A 21088-nucleotide genomic window follows, 5' to 3' on the forward strand; every position below is an offset into this window, starting at 1 on the left:
CTCCTCTCTCTCCCCTCCCACCCCATTCCCTCCTCTCTCTCCCCTCCCACCCCATTCCCTCCTCTCTCTCCCCCTCCCACCCCATTCCCTCCCCTCTCTCCCCTCCCACCCCATTCCCTCCCTCTCTCTCCCCTCCCACCCCATTCCCTCCCCTCTCTCCCCTCCCACCCCATTCCCTCCTCTCTCTCCCCTCCCACCCCATTCCCTCCTCTCTCTCCCCTCCCACCCCATTCCCTCCTCTCTCTCCCCTCCCACCCCATTTCCTCCCCTCCCACCCCATCTCCTCCCCTCTCCTTCCCTCTCTCTGCCCTCCCACCCTATTTCCCCCCCTCTCTCTCCTCACTCCCCATTTTCACCCCTTCACTCACCCCACCCTATTTGTCAGTCTCTCTCCTCCATTTCTCCCTTCATCTTTATGAAGGAAGAAGATACTATCCAGGCCATGATAAAGGATAAAAACAAAAAAACTGCGGATGCTGGAAATCCAAAACAAAAACAGAATTACCTGGAAAAACTCAGCAGGTCTGGCAGCATCGGCGGAGAAGAAAAGAGTTGATGTTTCGAGTCCTCATGACCCTTCGACAGAAAGGATAGAAAGATAAAGGATAGATTATTCGGACAGCAGATGGATTTAAAATTGAAACAGAGGAGGTATTGGATAGATTATCTGTACTTAAAGTTGATAAGGCACTGGAACTGGATGAGATGCTTCCAAGGATAATGAAGGAAGTGAGTGAAAATTGCAGAGGGACTGGCCATAATTCTTCAGTCTTCCTGAGACTCGGGTGGTCCCAGAGGACTGGAGAATTGCTAACCCTTGTTCCAAGAACGGGTATAAAGATAAGCCCAGCAAACACAGGCTAGTCAGTTTAACTTTGGTGGTAGGGAAACTTCTAGAAACAATAATTTGGGACAACATTAATAGTCACATGGACAAATGCAGGTTAACTAAGGAAAGCCAGCATGGAGTAAAGAAGGTTGAGGGGCAATTTGATGGAGGTGTTCAAAATCATGAGGGGTCTGGACAGAGTCGATGGGGAGAAACCGTTCCCGCTCATGAAAGGATCGAGAATGAGTGGGTCCGGACTTAAAGTAATTCGTAAAAGAAGCTAAAGTGATATGGGGAGAAACATTTTTACACAGCCAGTGGTTAGGGTTTGGAATGCAGTGCGTGAGAGTGTGGTGCAGGCAGATTCACTTGAAGCACTCAAAAACTGGATTGTTAACTGAAAAGGAAGAAGGTTCAGGGTTACAGGGGGGAAGGTGGGGTAATGGTATTTGATGGGTTGCTCATTTGGAGAGCCGGTGCAGCCATGATGGGTCAAATGGCCTCCTTGTCCATAACAATTCAGTGATTAATCTCTTTGTTAGAAAGATAATCCTTCTTCCTTGCTCAGTGAAACAAATTTAACATCCTCAGGACATCTAAAAGCACTTCATAACTAATATTGTTCTTGTGAAGAGTAACGACTGTCTTATCGGCATATGTTGCAATTAATTTGTGCACAGTGAGATCCCACAAACAGGCATGTGACAATGGCTGGATTACTGATGCTAGTTGCAGGGTAAATATTGGCAGGATAGTGGAAAGAACTCCATTACTCTTTGAAAAATGCCATGGGATCTTTTACACTCACCTGAGAGGCCCAATGAACCTATGGTTTAACATCTCAAACAACAAACAATGCAACCCTCCTTTGGTATTAATCCTCTTACAATGTGGCGCTCACTTGCTACTGTTCCCCAAAAGTACACCACTCCCTCTCTACTGTCACCCAACAGTACACCAAACCCTCGCTACTGTCTCCCAACAGTACACCACTCCCTCGCTACTGTCTCCCAACAGTACAGCACTCCCTCGCTACTGTCCCCCAACAGTACAGCACTCCCTCGCTACTGTCCCCCAACAGTACAGCACTCCCTCGCTACTGTCTCCCAACAGTGCAGCACTCCCTCGCTACTGTCTCCCAACAGTACAGCACTCCCTCGCTACTGTCCCCCAACAGTGCAGCACTCCCTCGCTACTGTCTCCCAACAGTGCACCACTCCCTCGCTACTGTCCCCCAACAGTACACGACTCCCTCGCTACTGTCCCCCAAAAGTACAGCACTCCCTTACTACTGTCCCCCAACAGTACACCACTCCCTCGCCACTGTCCCCCAAAAGTACATCACTCCCTTACTACTGTCCCCCAACAGTACACAACTCCCTCGCTACTGTCCCCCAACAGTGCAGCACTCCCTCGCTACTGTTCCCCAACAGTGCAGCACTCCCTCGCTACTGTCCCCCAACAGTGCAGCACTCCCTCGCTACTGACCCACAACACTGCAGCATTCCCTCGCTACTATTCCCCAACAGTGCAGCACTCCCTCGCTAATGTTCCACAACTGTACAGCACTCCCTCGCTACTGTCCCCCAGCAGTACAGCACTCCCTCGCTACTGTTCCCCAACAGTGCAGCACTCCCTCACTACTGTCCCCCAACAGTGCAGCATTCCCTCGCTACTGTCCCCCAACATTACAGCACTCCCTCGCTACTGTTCCCCAACAGTACAGCACTCCCTCGCTACTGTACCCCAACAGTACAGCACTCCCTCGCTACTGTCCCCAACAGTGCAGCACTCCCTCGCTACTGTCCCCCAACAGTGCAGCACTCCCTCGCTACTGACCCACAACACTGCAGCATTCCCTCGCTACTATTCCCCAACAGTGCAGCACTCCCTCGCTAATGTTCCACAACAGTACAGCACTCCCTCGCTACTGTCCCCCAACAGTACAGCACTCCCTCGCTACTGTCCCCCAACAGTGCAGCACTCCCTCACTACTGTCCCCCAACAGTGCAGCATTCCCTCGCTACTGTCCCCCAACATTATAGCACTCCCTCGCTACTGTTCCCCAACAGTACAGCACTCCCTCGCTACTGTACCCCAACAGTACAGCACTCCCTCGCTACTGTCCCCAACAGTGCAGCACCCCCTTGCTACTGTCCCCCAACAGTGCAGCACTCCCTCGCTACTGTCCCCCAACAGTACAGAACTCCCTCGCTACTGTGCCCCAACAGTACAGCACTCCCTCGCTACTGTCCCCCAACAGTACAGCACTCCCTCGCTACTGTCCCCCAACAGTACAGCACTCCCTCATTACTGTTCCCCAACAGTACAGCACTCCCTCGCTACTGTCTCCCAACAGTGCACCACTCCCTCGCTACTGTCCCCCAACAGTACACCACTCCCTCGCTACTGTCCCCCAAAAGTACATCACTCCCTTACTACTGTCCCCCAACAGTACACAACTCCCTCGCTACTGTCCCCCAACAGTGCAGCACTCCCTCGCTACTGTTCCCCAACAGTGCAGCACTCCCTCGCTACTGTTCCCCAACAGTGCAGCACTCCCTCGCTACTGTCCCCCAACAGTGCAGCACTCGCTCGCTACTGTCCCACAACAGTGCAGCACTCCCTCGCTACTGTTCCCCAACAGTGCAGCACTCCCTCGCTAATGTTCCACAACTGTACAGCACTCCCTCGCTACTGTCCCCCAACAGTACAGCACTCCCTCGCTACTATTCCCCAACTGTACAGCACTCCCTCGCTACTGTTCCCCAACAGTACAGCACACCCTCCCTCCTGTCCCCCAACAGTAGAGCACTCCCTCGCTACTGTCCCCCAACAGTGCAGCACTCCCTCGCTACTGTCCCCCAACAGTACACAACTCCCTCGCTACTGTCCCACAACAGTGCAGCACTCCCTCGCTACTGTTCCCCAACAGTGCAGCACTCCCTCGCTACTATTCCCCAACAGTGCAGCACTCCCTCGCTACTGTCCCCCAACAGTGCAGCACTCCCTCGCTACTGACCCACAACAGTGCAGCATTCCCTCGCTACTATTCTCCAACAGTGCAGCACTCCCTCGCTACTGTTCCCCAACTGTACAGCACTCCCTCGCTACTGTCCCCCAACAGTACAGCACTCCCTCGCTACTGTCCCCAACAGTACAGCACTCCCTCGCTACTGTCCCCAACAGTACAGCACTCCCTCGCTACTGTCCCCCAACAGTGCAGCACTCCCTCACTACTGTCCCCCAACAGTGCAGCACTCCCTCGCTACTGTCCCCCAACATTACAGCACTCCCTCGCTACTGTTCCCCAACAGTACAGCACTCCCTCGCTACTGTCCCCCAACAGTACAGCACTCCCTCGCTACTGTCCCCAACAGTGCAGCACTCCCTTGCTACTGTCCCCCAACAGTGCAGCACTCCCTCGCTACTGTCCCCCAACAGTACAGCACTCCCTCGCTACTGTGCCCCAACAGTACAGCACTCCCTCGCTACTGTCCCCCAACAGTACAGCACTCCCTCGCTACTGTCCCCCAACAGTACAGCACTCCCTCGCTACTGTTCCCCAACAGTACAGCACTCCCTCGCTACTGTCCCCCAACAGTGCAGCACTCCCTCGCTACTGTCTCCCAACAGTACAGCACTCCCTCGCTACTGTCCCCCAACAGTACAGCACTCCCTCGCTACTGTCTCCCAACAGTACAGCACTCCCTCGCTACTGTCCCCCAACAGTACAGCACTCCCTCGCTACTGTCCCCCAACAGTACAGCACTCCCTTGCTACTGTCCCCCAACAGTGCAGCACTCCCTCGCTACTGTCTCCCAACAGTACAGCACTCCCTCGCTACTGTCCCCCAACAGTACAGCACTCCCTCGCTACTGTCCCCCAACAGTACAGCACTCCCTCGCTACTGTCCCCCAACAGTACAGCACTCCCTCGCTACTGTCACCCAACAGTACAGCACTCCCTCCCGACTGTCTCCCAACAGTGCAGCACTCCCTCGCTACTGTCCCCCAACAGTGCAGCACTCCCTCGCTACTGTCTCCCAACAGTACAGCACTCCCTCGCTACTGTCACCCAACAGTGCAGCAAACCCTCGCTACTGTCGCCCAACAGTACAGCACTCCCTCGCTACTGTCTCCCAAGAGTACAGCACTCCCTCGCTACTGTCCCCCAACAGTACAGCACTCCCTTGCTACTGTCCCCCAACAGTGCAGCACTCCCTCGCTACTGTCACCCGACAGTACAGCACTCCCTTGCTACTGTCCCCCAACAGTACAGCACTCCCTTGCTACTGTCTCCCAACAGTACAGCACTCCCTCGCTACTGTCTCCCAACAGTGCAGCACTCCCTCGCTACTGTCTCCCAACAGTACAGCACTCCCTCGCTACTGACCCCCAACAGTACAGCACTCCCTTGCTACTGTCCCCCAACAGTACAGCACTCCCTTGCTACTGTCCCCCAACAGTACACCACTCCCTCGCTACTGTCCCCCAACAGTACATCACTCCCTTACTACTGTCCCCCAACAGTACACAACTCCCTCGCTACTGTCCCACAACAGTGCAGCACTCCCTCGCTACTGTTCCCCAACAGTGCAGCACTCCCTCGCTACTGTTCCCCAACAGTGCAGCACTCCCTCGCTACTGTCCCCCAACAGTGCAGCACTCCCTCGCTACTGACCCCCAACAGTGCAGCACTCCCTCGCTACTGTCCCCAACAGTGCAGCACTCCCTCGCTACTGTTCCCCAACAGTACAGCACTCCCTCGCTACTGTCCCCCAACAGTACAGCACTCCCTCGCTACTGTTCCCCAACTGTACAGCACTCCCTCGCTACTGTCCCCAAACAGTACAGCACTCCCTCGCTACTGTCCCCCAACAGTGCAGCACTCCCTCACTACTGTCCCCCAACAGTGCAGCATTCCCTCGCTACTGTCCCCCAACATTACAGCACTCCCTCGCTACTGTTCCCCAACAGTACAGCACACCCTCGCTACTGTACCCCAACAGTACAGCACTCCCTCGCTACTGTCCCCAACAGTGCAGCACTCCCTTGCTACTGTCCCCCAACAGTGCAGCACTCCCTCGCTACTGTCCCCCAACAGTACAGCACTCCCTCGCTACTGTGCCCCAACAGTACAGCACTCCCTCGCTACTGTCCCCCAACAGTACAACACTCCCTCGCTACTGTCCCCCAACAGTACAGCACTCCCTTGCTGCTGTCCCCCAACAGTACAGCACTCCCTTGCTAATGTCTCCCAACAGTACAGCACTCCCTCGCTGCTGTCCCCCAACAGTACAGCACTCCCTTGCTACTGTCCCCCAACAGTACAGCACTCCCTTGTTACTGTCCCCCAACAGCGCAGCACTCCCTCGCTACCGTCTCCCAACAGTACAGCACTCCGTCGCTACTGTTCCCCAACTGTACAGCACTCCCTCGCTACTGTCCCCCAACAGTACAGCACTCCCTCACTACTGTCCCCCAACAGTACAGCACTCCGTCGCTACTGTCACCCAACAGTACAGCACTCACACCCTACTGTCTCCCAACAGTGCAGCACTCCCTCGCTACTGTCCCCCAACAGTGCAGCACTCCCTCGCTACTGTCTCCCAACAGTACAGCACTCCCTCGCTACTGTCACCCAACAGTGCAGCACTCCCTCGCTACTGTCGCCCAACAGTACAGCACTCCCTCGCTACTGTCTCCCAACAGTACAGCACTCCCTCGCTACTGTCCCCCAACAGTACAGCACTCCCTTGCTACTGTCCCCCAACAGTGCAGCACTCCCTCGCTACTGTCCCCCAACAGTACAGCACTCCCTCGCTACTGTCCCCCAACAGTACAGCACTCCCTCGCTACTGTCTCCCAACAGTACAGCACTCCCTCGCTACTGTCCCCCAACAGTACAGCACTCCCTCGCTACTGTCCCCCAACAGTGCAGCACTCCCTCGCTACTGTCCCCCAACAGTACAGCACTCCCTCGCTACTGTCCCCCAACAGTGCAGCACTCCCTCGCTACTGTCTCCCAACAGTGCAGCACTCCCTCGCTACTGTCTCCCAACAGTACAGCACTCCCTCGCTACTGACCGCCGACAGTACAACACTCCCTTGCTACTGTCCCCCAACAGTACAGCACTCCCTTGCTACTGTCCCCCAACAGTACAGCACTCCCTTGCTACTGTCCCCCAACAGTGCAGCACTCCCTCGCTACTGTCTCCCAACAGTACAGCACTCCCTCGCTACGTCTCCCAACAGTACAGCACTCCCTCGCTACTGTCACCCAACAGTGCAGCACTCCCTCCCTACTGTCTCCCAACAGTGCAGCACTCCCTCGCTACTGTCTCCCAACAGTACAGCACTCCCTCGCTACTGACCCCCAACAGTACAGCACTCCCTCGCTACTGTCCCCCAACAGTGCAGCACTCCCTCGCTACTGTCTCCCAACAGTACAGCAGTCCCTTGCTACTGTCCCCCAACAGTACAGCAGTCCCTTGCTACTGTCTCCCAACAGTACAGCACTCCCTCGCTGCTGTCCCCCAACAGTGCAGCACTCCCTCACTACTGTCCCTCAACAGGACAGCACTCCCTCGCTACTGTCCCCCAACAGTACAGCACTCCCTCGCTACTGTCTACCAACAGTACAGCACTCCCTCGCTACTGTCACCCAACAGTGCAGCACTCCCACCCTACTGTCTCCCAACAGTGCAGCACTCCCTCGCTACTGTCTCCCAACAGTACAGCACTCCCTCGCTACTGTCCCCCAACAGTACAGCACTCCCTTGCTACTGTCTCCCAACAGTACAGCACTCCCTCGCTGCTGTTCCCCAACAGTACAGCACTCCCTTGCTACTGTCCCCCAACAGTACAGCACTCCCTCGCTACTGTCCCCCAACAGTGCAGCACTCCCTCGCTACTGTCTCCCAACAGTACAGCACTCCCTCGCTACTGTTCCCCAACTGTACAGCACTCCCTCGCTACTGTCCCCCAACAGTACAGCACTCCCTCGCTACTGTCCCCCAACAGTACAGCACTCCCTCGCTACTGTCCCCCAACAGTGCAGCACTGACTCGCTACTGTCTCCCAACAGTACAGCATTCCCTCGCTACTGTCACCCAACAGTGCAGCACTCCCTCCGTACAGTCTCCCAACAGTGCAGCACTCCCTCGCTACTGTCCCCTAACAGTACAGCACTCCCTCGCTACTGTCCTCAACAGTACAGCACTCCCTCGCTACTCTCCCCCAACAGTGCAGCACTCCCTCGCTACTGTCCCCCAACAGTACAGCACTCCCTCGCTACTGTCCCCCAACAGTACAACATTGCCTCGCTACTGTCCCCCAACAGTACAGCACTCCCTCGCTACTGTCCCCCAACAGTACAGCACTCCCTCGTTAATGTTCCCCAACAGTACAGCACTCTCTCGTTACTGTGCCCCAGCAGTACAGTACTGCCTCGCTACTGTCCCCGATCAGTGAATCACTCCCTCACTACTGTCCCCCAACAGTACAGCACTCCCTCGCTACTGTCCCCCAACAGTACAGCACTCCCTCGCTACTGTCCCCAACAGTACAGCACTCCCTCGCTACTGTCCCCCAACAGTACAGCACTCCCTCGCTACTGTCCCCCAACAGTACAGCACTCCCTCGCTACTGTCCCCAACAGTACAGCACTCCCTCGCTACTGTCCCCCAACAGTGCAGCACTCCCTCGCTACTGTCCCCCAACAGTACAGCACTCCCTCGCTACTGTTCCCCAACAGTACAGCACTCCCTCGCTACTGTCCCCCAACAGCACAGCACTCCCTCGCTACTGTCCCCCAACAGTACAGCACTCCCTCGCTACTGTCCCCCAACAGTACAGCACTCCCTCGCTACTGTCCCCCAACAGTACAGCACTCCCTCGCTACTGTCCCCCAACAGTACAGCACTCCCTCGCTACTGTCCCCAACAGTACAGCACTCCCTCGCTACTGTCCCCCAACAGTACAGCACTCCCTCGCTACTGTTCCCCAACAGTACAGCACTCCCTCGCTACTGTCCCCCAACAGCACAGCACTCCCTCGCTACTGTCCCCCAACAGTACAGCACTCCCTTGCTACTGTCCCCCAACAGTGCAGCACTCCCTCGCTACTGTCTCCCCAACAGTACAGCACTCCCTCGCTACTGTCCCCCAACAGTGCAGCACTCCCTCGCTACTGTCCCCCAACAGTGCAGCACTCCCTCGCTACTGTCCCCAACAGTACAGCACTCCCTCGCTACTGTCCCCCAACAGTACAGCACTCCCTCGCTACTGTCCCCCAACAGTACAGCACTCCCTCGCTACTGTCCCCCAACAGTACAGCACTCCCTCGCTACTGTCCCCCAACAGTACAGCACTCCCTCGCTACTGTCCCCCAACAGTACAGCACTCCCTCGCTACTGTCTCCCAACAGTACAGCACTCCCTCGCTACTGTCCCCCAACAGTACAGCACTCCCTCGCTACTGTCCCCCAACAGTACAGCACTCCCTCGCTACTGTCCCCCAACAGTACAGCACTCCCTCGCTACTGTCCCCCAACAGTACAGCACTCCCTCGCTACTGTCCCCCAACAGTACAGCACTCCCTCGCTACTGTCCCCCAACAGTACAGCACTCCCTCGCTACTGTCCCCCAACAGTACAGCACTCCCTCGCTACTGTCCCCAACAGTACAGCACTCCCTCGCTACTGTCCCCAACAGTACAGCACTCCCTCGCTACTGTCCCCCAACAGTACAGCACTCCCTCGCTACTGTCCCCCAACAGTACAGCACTCCCTCGCTACTGTCCCCCAACAGTGCAGCACTCCCTCGCTACTGTCCCCCAACAGTACAGCACTCCCTCGCTACTGTCCCCCAACAGTACAGCACTCCCTCGCTACTGTCCCCCAACAGTGCAGCACTCCCTCGCTACTGTCCCCCAACAGTACAGCACTCCCTCGCTACTGTCCCCCAACAGTACAGCACTCCCTCGCTACTGTCTCCCAACAGTACAGCACTCCCTCGCTACTGTCCCCCAACAGTACAGCACTCCCTCGCTACTGTCCCCAACAGTACAGCACTCCCTCGCTGCTGTCCCCCAACAGTACAGCACTCCCTCCCTACTGTTCCCCAACAGTGCTGCACTCCCTCGCTACTGTCACCCAACAGTGCAGCATTCCCTCGCTACTGTCCCCCAACAGTACAGCACTCCCTCGCTACTGTCCCCAACAGTACAGCACTCCCTCGCTACTGTCCCCCAACAGTACAGCACTCCCTCGCTACTGTCCCCCAACAGTACAGCACTCCCTCGCTACTGTCCCCCAACAGTACAGCACTCCCTCGCTACTGTCCCCCAACAGTACAGCACTCCCTCGCTACTGTCCCCAACAGTACAGCACTCCCTCGCTACTGTCCCCCAACAGTACAGCACTCCCTCGCTACTGTCCCCCAACAGTACAGCACTCCCTCGCTACTGTCCCCCAACAGTACAGCACTCCCTCGCTACTGTCCCCCAACAGTACAGCACTCCCTCGCTACTGTCCCCAACAGTACAGCACTCCCTCGCTACTGTCCCCCAACAGTACAGCACTCCCTCGCTACTGTCCCCCAACAGTACAGCACTCCCTCGCTACTGTCCCCCAACAGTGCAGCACTCCCTCGCTACTGTCCCCCAACAGTACAGCACTCCCTCGCTACTGTCACCCAACAGTACAGCACTCCCTCGCTACTGTCCCCCAACAGTACAGCACTCCCTCGCTACTGTCCCCCAACAGTACAGCACTCCCTCGCTACTGACCCCCAACAGTACAGCACTCCCTCGCTACTGTCTCCCAACAGTACAGCACTCCCTCGCTACTGTCTCCCAACAGTGCAGCACTCCCTCGCTACTGTCCCCCAACAGTACAGCACTCCCTCGCTACTGACCCCCAACCGTACAGCACTCCCTTGCTACTATCTCCCAACTGTACAGCACTCCCTCGCTACTGTCCCCCAACAGTACAGCACTCCCTCGCTACTGTCCCCCAACAGTGCAGCACTTCCTTGCTACTGTCCCCCAACAGTACAGCACTCCCTCGCTACTGTCCCCCAACAGTACAGCACTCCCTCGCTACTGTGTCCCAAAAGTGCAGCACTCCCTCGCTACTGTCCCCAACAGTACAGCACTCCCTCGCTACTGTCCCCCAACAGTGCAGCACTCCCTCGCTACTGTCCCCCAACAGTACAGCACTCCCTCGCTACTGTCCCCCAACAGTACAGCACTCCCTCGCTACTGTCCCCCAAGAGTGCAGCACTCCCTCGCTACTGTCTCCCAACAGTTCAGCACTCCCTCGCTACTGTCTCCCAACAGTACAGCACACCCTCCCTACTGTCCCCAACAGTGCAGCACTCCCTCGCTACTGTCCCCCAACAGTGCAGCACTCCCTCGCTACTGTCCCCCAACAGTACAGCACTCCCTCGCTACTGTCCCCCAACAGTACAGCACTCCCTCGCTACTGTCCCCCAACAGTGCAGCACTCCCTCGCTACTGTCTCCCCAACAGTACAGCACTCCCTCGCTACTGTCCCCCAACAGTACAGCACTCCCTCGCTACTGTCCCCAACAGTACAGCACTCCCTCGCTACTGTCCCCAACAGTGCAGCACTCCCTCGCTACTGTCCCCCAACAGTACAGCACTCCCTCGCTACTGTCCCCCAACAGTACAGCACTCCCTCGCTACTGTCTCCCAACAGTACAGCACTCCCTCGCTACTGTCCCCCAACAGTACAGCACTCCCTCGCTACTGTCCCCAACAGTGCAGCACTCCCTCGCTACTGTCTCCCAACAGTACAGCACTCCCTCGCTACTGTCCCCCAACAGTACAGCACTCCCTCGCTACTGTCCCCAACAGTACAGCACTCCCTCGCTACTGTCCCCCAACAGTGCAGCACTCCCTCGCTACTGTCCCCCAACAGTACAGCACTCCCTCGCTACTGTCCCCCAACAGTACAGCACTCCCTCGCTACTGTCCCCCAACAGTACAGCACTCCCTCGCTACTGTCCCCCAACAGTACAGCACTCCCTCGCTACTGTCCCCCAACAGTACAGCACTCCCTCGCTACTGTCCCCCAACAGTACAGCACTCCCTCGCTACTGTCCCCCAACAGTGCAGCACTCCCTCGCTACTGTCCCCAACAGTACAGCACTCCCTCGCTACTGTCCCCCAACAGTACAGCACTCCCTCGCTACTGTCCCCCAACAGTACAGCACTCCCTCGCTACTGTCCCCCAACAGTACAGCACTCCCTCGCTACTGTCCCCAACAGTACAGCACTCCCTCGCTACTGTCCCCCAACAGTGCAGCACTCCCTCGCTACTGTCCCCAACAGTACAGCACTCCCTCGCTACTGTCCCCCAACAGTGCAGCACTCCCTCGCTACTGTCCCCAACAGTACAGCACTCCCTCGCTACTGTCCCCCAACAGTACAGCACTCCCTCGCTACTGTCCCCCAACAGTACAGCACTCCCTCGCTACTGTCCCCCAACAGTACAGCACTCCCTCGCTACTGTCCCCCAACAGTGCAGCACTCCCTCGCTACTGTCCCCAACAGTACAGCACTCCCTCGCTACTGTCCCCCAACAGTACAGCACTCCCTCGCTACTGTCCCCCAACAGTACAGCACTCCCTCGCTACTGTCCCCCAACAGTGCAGCACTCCCTCGCTACTGTCCCCCAACAGTACAGCACTCCCTCGCTACTGTACCCCAACAGTACAGCACTCCCTCGCTACTGTCCCCAACAGTGCAGCACTCCCTCGCTACTGTCCCCCAACAGTACAGCACTCCCTCGCTACTGTCCCCCAACAGTACAGCACTCCCTCGCTACTGTCCCCCAACAGTACAGCACTCCCTCGCTACTGTCCCCAACAGTACAGCACTCCCTCGCTACTGTCCCCCAACAGTACAGCACTCCCTCGCTACTGTCCCCCAACAGTGCAGCACTCCCTCGCTACTGTCCCCCAACAGTACAGCACTCCCTCGCTACTGTCCCCCAACAGTACAGCACTCCCTCGCTACTGTCCCCCAACAGTACAGCACTCCCTCGCTACTGTCCCCCAACAGTACAGCACTCCCTCGCTACTGTCCCCAACAGTACAGCACTCCCTCGCTACTGTCCCCCAACAGTACAGCACTCCCTCGCTACTGTCCCCCAACAGTACAGCACTCCCTCGCTACTGTCCCCCAACAGTACAGCACTCCCTCGCTACTGTCCCCCAACAGTGCAGCACTCCCTCGCTACTGTCCCCCAACAGTACAGCACTCCCTCGCTACTGTCCCCCAACAGTGCAGCACTCCCTCGCTACTGTCCCCAACAGTACAGCACTCCCTCGCTACTGTCCCCAACAGTGCAGCACTCCCTCGCTACTGTCCCCCAACAGTACAGCACTCCCTCGCTACTGTCCCCCAACAGTACAGCACTCCCTCGCTACTGTCCCCCAACAGTACAGCACTCCCTCGCTACTGTCCCCCAACAGTACAGCACTCCCTCGCTACTGTCCCCAACAGTACAGCACTCCCTCGCTACTGTCCCCAACAGTACAGCACTCCCTCGCTACTGTCCCCCAACAGTACAGCACTCCCTCGCTACTGTCCCCGAACAGTACAGCACTCCCTTGCTACTGTCCCCCAACAGTGCAGCACTCCCTCGCTACTGTCTCCCAACAGTACAGCACTCCCTCGCTACTATCACCCAACAGTGCAGCAGTCCCTCCCTACTGTCCCCCAACAGTGCAGCACTCCCTCGCTACTGTCCCCCAACAGTACAGCACTCCCTCGTTACTGTCCCCCAACAGTACAGCACTCCCTCGCTACTGTCCCCCAACAGTACAGCACTCCCTTGCTACTGTCTCCCAACAGTGCAGCACTCCCTCGCTACTGTCCCCCAACAGTGCAGCACTCCCTCACTACTGTCCCGCAACAGGACAGCACTCCCTCGCTACTGTCCCCCAACAGTGCAGCACTCCCTCGCTACTGTCCCCCAGCAGTGCAGCACTCCCTCGCTACTGTCCCCCAACAGTACAGCACTCCCTCGCTACTGTCTCCCAACAGTACAGCACTCCCTTGCTACTGTCCCCCAACAGTGCAGCACTCCCTCGCTACTGTCCCCCAACAGTACAGCACTCCCTCGCTACTGTCTCCCAACAGTACAGCACTCCCTCGCTACTGTCCCCCAACAGTACAGCACTCCCTCGCTACTGTCCCCCAACAGTACAGCACTCCCTCGCTACTGTCCCCCAACAGTACAGCACTCCCTCGCTACTGTCCCCAACAGTACAGCACTCCCTCGCTACTGTCCCCAACAGTGCAGCACTCCCTCGCTACTGTCTCCCAACAGTACAGCACTCCCTCGCTACTGTCCCCCAACAGTACAGCACTCCCTCGCTACTGTCCCCCAACAGTACAGCACTCCCTCGCTACTGTCCCCCAACAGTACAGCACTCCCTCGCTACTGTCCCCCAACAGTACAGCACTCCCTCGCTACTGTCCCCCAACAGTGCAGCACTCCCTCGCTACTGTCTCCCAACAGTACAGCACTCCCTCGCTACTGTCTCCCAACAGTGCAGCACTCCCTCGCTACTGTCCCCCAACAGTGCAGCACTCCCTCGCTACTGTCCCCCAACAGTACAGCACTCCCTCGCTACTGTCCCCCAACAGTACAGCACTCCCTCGCTACTGTCCCCCAACAGTGCAGCACTCCCTCGCTACTGTCCCCCAACAGTACAGCACTCCCTCGCTACTGTCTCCCAACAGTACAGCACTCCCTTGCTACTGTCCCCCAACAGTGCAGCACTCCCTCACTACTGTCCCCCAACAGTACAGCACTCCCTCGCTACTGTCCCCCAACAGTGCAGCACTCCCTCGCTACTGTCCCCCAACAGTACAGCACTCCCTCGCTACTGTCCCCCAACAGTACAGCATTGCCTCGCTACTGTCCCCCAACAGTACAGCACTCCCTCGCTACTGTCCCCCAACAGTACAGCACTCCCTCGCTACTGTCCCCCAACAGTGCAGCACTCCCTCGCTACTGTCCCCCAACAGTACAGCACTCCCTCGCTACTGTCCCCCAACAGTGCAGCACTCCCTCGCTACTGTCCCCAACAGTGCAGCACTCCCTCGCTACTGTCACCCAACAGTACAGCACTCCCTCGCTACTGTCCCCCAACAGTACAGCACTCCCTCGCTACTGTCCCCCAACAGTACAGCACTCCCTCGCTACTGTCCCCCAACAGTACAGCACTCCCTCGCTACTGTCCCCCAACAGTACAGCACTCCCTCGCTACTGTCCCCAACAGTACAGCACTCCCTCGCTACTGTCCCCCAACAGTACAGCACTCCCTCGCTACTGTCCCCCAACAGTACAGCACTCCCTCGCTACTGTCCCCAACAGTACAGCACTCCCTCGCTACTGTCCCCCAACAGTGCAGCACTCCCTCGCTACTGTCCCCCAACAGTACAGCACTCCCTCGCTACTGTCTCCCAACAGTACAGCACTCCCTCGCTACTGTCCCCCAACAGTACAGCACTCCCTCGCTACTGTCTCCCAACAGTGCAGCACTCCCTCGCTACTGTCCCCCAACAGTACAGCACTCCCTCGCTACTGTCCCCCAACAGTACAGCACTCCCTCGCTACTGTCCCCCAACAGTGCAGCACTCCCTCGCTACTGTCCCCAACAGTGCAGCACTCCCTCGCTACTGTCCCCAACAGTACAGCACTCCCTCGCTACTGTCCCCCAACAGTACAGCACTCCCTCGCTACTGTCCCCCAACAGTACAGCACTCCCTCGCTACTGTCACCCAACAGTACAGCACTCCCTCGCTACTGTGTCCCAACAGTGCAGCACTCCCTCGCTACTGTCCCCCAACAGTACAGCACTCCCTCGCTAATGACCCCCAACAGTACAGCACTCCCTTGCTACTATCCCTGAACAGTACAGCACTCCCTTGCTACTGTCCCCCAACAGTGCAGCACTCCCTCGCTACTGTCCCCCAACAGTACAGCACTCCCTCGCTACTGTCCCCCAACAGTACAGCACTCCCTCGCTACTGTCCCCCAACAGTACAGCACTCCCTCGCTACTGTCCCCCAACAGTACAGCACTCCCTCGCTACTGTCCCCCAACAGTACAGCACTCCCTCGCTACTGTCCCCAACAGTACAGCACTCCCTCGCTACTGTCCCCAACAGTACAGCACTCCCTCGCTACTGTCCCCCAACAGTACAGCACTCCCTCGCTACTGTCCCCCAACAGTACAGCACTCCCTCGCTACTGTCCCCCAACAGTACAGCACTCCCTCGCTACTGTCCCCCAACAGTACAGCACTCCCTCGCTACTGTCCCCCAACAGTACAGCACTCCCTCGCTACTGTCCCCCAACAGTACAGCACTCCCTCGCTACTGTCCCCCAACAGTACAGCACTCCCTCGCTACTGTCCCCCAACAGTGCAGCACTCCCTCGCTACTGTCCCCCAACAGTACAGCACTCCCTCGCTACTGTCCCCAACAGTACAGCACTCCCTCGCTACTGTCCCCCAACAGTACAGCACTCCCTCGCTACTGTCCCCCAACAGTACAGCACTCCCTCGCTACTGTCCCCCAACAGTACAGCACTCCCTCGCTACTGTCCCCCAACAGTACAGCACTCCCTCGCTACTGTCCCCCAACAGTACAGCACTCCCTCGCTACTGTCCCCAACAGTACAGCACTCCCTCGCTACTGTCCCCCAACAGTACAGCACTCCCTCGCTACTGTCCCCCAACAGTACAGCACTCCCTCGCTACTGTCCCCCAACAGTACAGCACTCCCTCGCTACTGTCCCCCAACAGTGCAGCACTCCCTCGCTACTGTCCCCCAACAGTACAGCACTCCCTCGCTACTGTCCCCCAACAGTACAGCACTCCCTCGCTACTGTCCCCCAACAGTACAGCACTCCCTCGCTACTGTCTCCCAACAGTACAGCACTCCCTCGCTACTGTCCCCCAACAGTACAGCACTCCCTCGCTACTGTCCCCAACAGTGCAGCACTCCCTCGCTACTGTCCCCCAACAGTACAGCACTCCCTCGCTACTGTCCCCCAACAGTACAGCACTCCCTCGCTACTGTCCCCCAACAGTACAGCACTCCCTCGCTACTGTCCCCCAACAGTACAGCACTCCCTCGCTACTGTCCCCAACAGTACAGCACTCCCTCGCTACTGTCCCCCAACAGTACAGCACTCCCTCGCTACTGTCCCCCAACAGTACAGCACTCCCTCGCTACTGTCCCCCAACAGTACAGCACTCCCTCGCTACTGTCCCCCAACAGTACAGCACTCCCTCGCTACTGTCCCCCAACAGTACAGCACTCCCTCGCTACTGTCCCCCAACAGTGCAGCACTCCCTCGCTACTGTCCCCCAACAGTACAGCACTCCCTCGCTACTGTCCCCCAACAGTACAGCACTCCCTCGCTACTGTCCCCAACAGTACAGCACTCCCTCGCTACTGTCCCCCAACAGTACAGCACTCCCTCGCTACTGTCCCCCAACAGTACAGCACTCCCTCGCTACTGTCCCCCAACAGTACAGCACTCCCTCGCTACTGTCCCCCAACAGTACAGCACTCCCTCGCTACTGTCCCCAACAGTACAGCACTCCCTCGCTACTGTCCCCCAACAGTACAGCACTCCCTTGCTACTGTCCCCCAACAGTACAGCACTCCCTCGCTACTGTCCCCCAACAGTGCAGCACTCCCTCGCTACTGTCCCCCAACAGTACAGCACTCCCTCGCTACTGTCCCCCAACAGTGCAGCACTCCCTCGCTACTGTCCCCCAACAGTGCAGCACTCCCTCGCTACTGTCCCCCAACAGTACAGCACTCCCTCGCTACTGTGCCCCAACAGTACAGCACTCCCTCGCTACTGTCCCCCAACAGTGCAGCACTCCCTCGCTACTGTCCCCCAACAGTGCAGCACTCCCTCGCTACTGTCCCCCAACAGTACAGCACTCCCTCGCTACTGTCCCCAACAGTACAGCACTCCCTCGCTACTGTCCCCCAACAGTACAGCACTCCCTCGCTACTGTCTCCCAACAGTACAGCACTCCCTCGCTACTGTCCCCCAACAGTACAGCACTCCCTCGCTACTGTCCCCCAACAGTACAGCACTCCCTTGCTACTGTCCCCCAACAGTGTAGCACTCCCTCGCTCCTGTCCCCGAACAGTACAGCACTACCTCGCTACTGTCCCCCAACAATACAGCACTCCCTTGCTGCTGTCCCCCAACAGTGCAGCACTCCCTCGCTACTGTCTCCCAACAGTACAGCACTCCCTCGCTACTGTCCCCCAACAGTACAGCACTCCCTCGCTACTGTCCCCCAACAGTGCAGCACTCCCTCGCTCCTGTCCCCCAACAGTTCAGCACTCCCTCGCTACTGTCCCCCAACAGTGCAGCATTCCCTCGCTACTGTCCCCCAACAGTACAGCACTCCCTCGCTACTGTCCCCCAACAGTACAGCACTCCCTCGCTACTGTCCCCAACAGTACAGCACTCCCTCGCTACTGTCCCCCAACAGTACAGCACTCCCTCGCTACTGTCCCCCAACAGTACAGCACTCCCTCGCTACTGTCCCCCAACAGTGCAGCACTCCCTCGCTACTGTCTCCCAACAGTGCAGCACTCCCTCGCTACTGTCCCCCAACAGTACAGCACTCCCTCGCTACTGTCCCCCAACAGTACAGCACTCCCTCGCTACTGTCCCCCAACAGTACAGCACTCCCTCGCTACTGTCCCCCAACAGTACAGCACTCCCTCGCTACTGTCCCCCAACAGTACAGCACTCCCTCGCTACTGATCCCCAACTGTACAGCACTCCCTCGCTACTGTCCCCCAACAGTACAGCACTCCCTCGCTACTGTCCCCCAACAGTACAGCACTCCCTCGCTACTGTCCCCCAACAGTACAGCACTCCCTCGCTACTGTCCCCCAACAGTACAGCACTCCCTCGCTACTGTCCCCCAACAGTGCAGCACTCCCTCGCTACTGTCTCCCAACAGTACAGCACTCCCTCGCTACTGTCACCCAACAGTGCAGCACTCCCTCGCTACTGTCTCCCAACAGTGCAGCACTCCCTCGCTACTGTCCCCCAACAGTACAGCACTCCCTCGCTACTGTCCCCCAACAGTACAGCACTCCCTCGCTACTGTCCCCCAACAGTGCAGCACTCCCTCGCTACTGTCCCCCAACAGTACAGCACTCCCTCGCTACTGTCCCCAACAGTACAGCACTCCCTCGCTACTGTCCCCCAACAGTGCAGCACTCCCTCGCTACTGTCCCCCAACAGTACAGCACTCCCTCGCTACTGTCCCCCAACAGTACAGCACTCCCTCGCTACTGTCCCCCAACAGTACAGCACTCCCTCGCTACTGTCCCCCAACAGTACAGCACTCCCTCGCTACTGTCCCCCAACAGTACAGCACTCCCTCGCTACTGTCCCCCAACAGTACAGCACTCCCTCGCTACTGTCCCCCAACAGTACAGCACTCCCTCGCTACTGTCCCCCAACAGTACAGCACTCCCTCGCTACTGTCCCCCAACAGTACAGCACTCCCTCGCTACTGTCCCCCAACAGTACAGCACTCCCTCGCTACTGTCCCCCAACAGTACAGCACTCCCTCGCTACTGTCCCCCAACAGTACAGCACTCCCTCGCTACTGTCCCCCAACAGTACAGCACTCCCTCGCTACTGTCCCCCAACAGTGCAGCACTCCCTCGCTACTGTCCCCAACAGTACAGCACTCCCTCGCTACTGTCCCCAACAGTACAGCACTCCCTCGCTACTGTCCCCCAACAGTACAGCACTCCCTCGCTACTGTCCCCCAACAGTACAGCACTCCCTCGCTACTGTCCCCCAACAGTACAGCACTCCCTCGCTACTGTCCCCAACAGTACAGCACTCCCTCGCTACTGTCCCCCAACAGTACAGCACTCCCTCGCTACTGTCCCCCAACAGTACAGCACTCCCTCGCTACTGTCCCCCAACAGTACAGCACTCCCTCGCTACTGTCCCCAACAGTACAGCACTCCCTCGCTACTGTCCCCCAACAGTACAGCACTCCCTCGCTACTGTCCCCAACAGTACAGCACTCCCTCGCTACTGTCCCCCAACAGTACAGCACTCCCTCGCTACTGTCCCCCAACAGTACAGCACTCCCTCGCTACTGTCCCCCAACAGTGCAGCACTCCCTCGCTACTGTCCCCCAACAGTACAGCACTCCCTCGCTACTGTCCCCCAACAGTACAGCACTCCCTCGCTACTGTCCCCCAACAGTGCAGCACTCCCTCACTACTGTCCCCCAACAGTACAGCACTCCCTCGCTACTGTCCCCCAACAGTACAGCACTCCCTCGCTACTGTCCCCCAACAGTACAGCACTCCCTCGCTACTGTCCCCCAACAGTGCAGCACTCCCTCGCTACTGTCACCCAACAGTACAGCACTCCCTCGCTACTGTCTCCCAACAGTACAGCACTCCCTCGCTACTGTCCCCCAACAGTACAGCACTCCCTCGCTACTGTCCCCCAACAGTACAGCACTCCCTCGCTACTGTCCCCCAACAGTACAGCACTCCCTCGCTACTGTCCCCCAACAGTGCAGCACTCCCTCGCTACTGTCTCCCAACAGTACAGCACTCCCTCGCTACTGTCCCCCAACAGTACAGCACTCCCTCGCTACTGTCCCCCAACAGTGCAGCACTCCCTCGCTACTGTCCCCCAACAGTACAGCACTCCCTCGCTACTGTCCCCCAACAGTACAGCACTCCCTCGCTACTGTCCCCCAACAGTACAGCACTCCCTTGCTACTGTCCCCCAACAGTACAGCACTCCCTCGCTACTGTCCCCAACAGTGCAGCACTCCCTCGCTACTGTCTCCCAACAGTGCAGCACTCCCTCCCTACTGTCCCCAACAGTACAGCACTCCCTCGCTACTGTCCCCCAACAGTACAGCACTCCCTCGCTACTGTCCCCCAACAGTACAGCACTCCCTCGCTACTGTCCCCCAACAGTACAGCACTCCCTCGCTACTGTCCCCCAACAGTGCAGCACTCCCTCGCTACTGTCTCCCAACAGTACAGCACTCCCTCGCTACTGTCCCCCAACAGTACAGCACTCCCTCGCTACTGACCCACAACAGTACAGCACTCCCTCGCTACTGTCCCCCAACAGTGCAGCACTCCCTCGCTACTGTCCCCAACAGTACAGCA

This window comes from Carcharodon carcharias, chromosome 17 (assembly GCF_017639515.1).
Source record: "Carcharodon carcharias isolate sCarCar2 chromosome 17, sCarCar2.pri, whole genome shotgun sequence".
NCBI lineage: Eukaryota > Metazoa > Chordata > Chondrichthyes > Lamniformes > Lamnidae > Carcharodon > Carcharodon carcharias.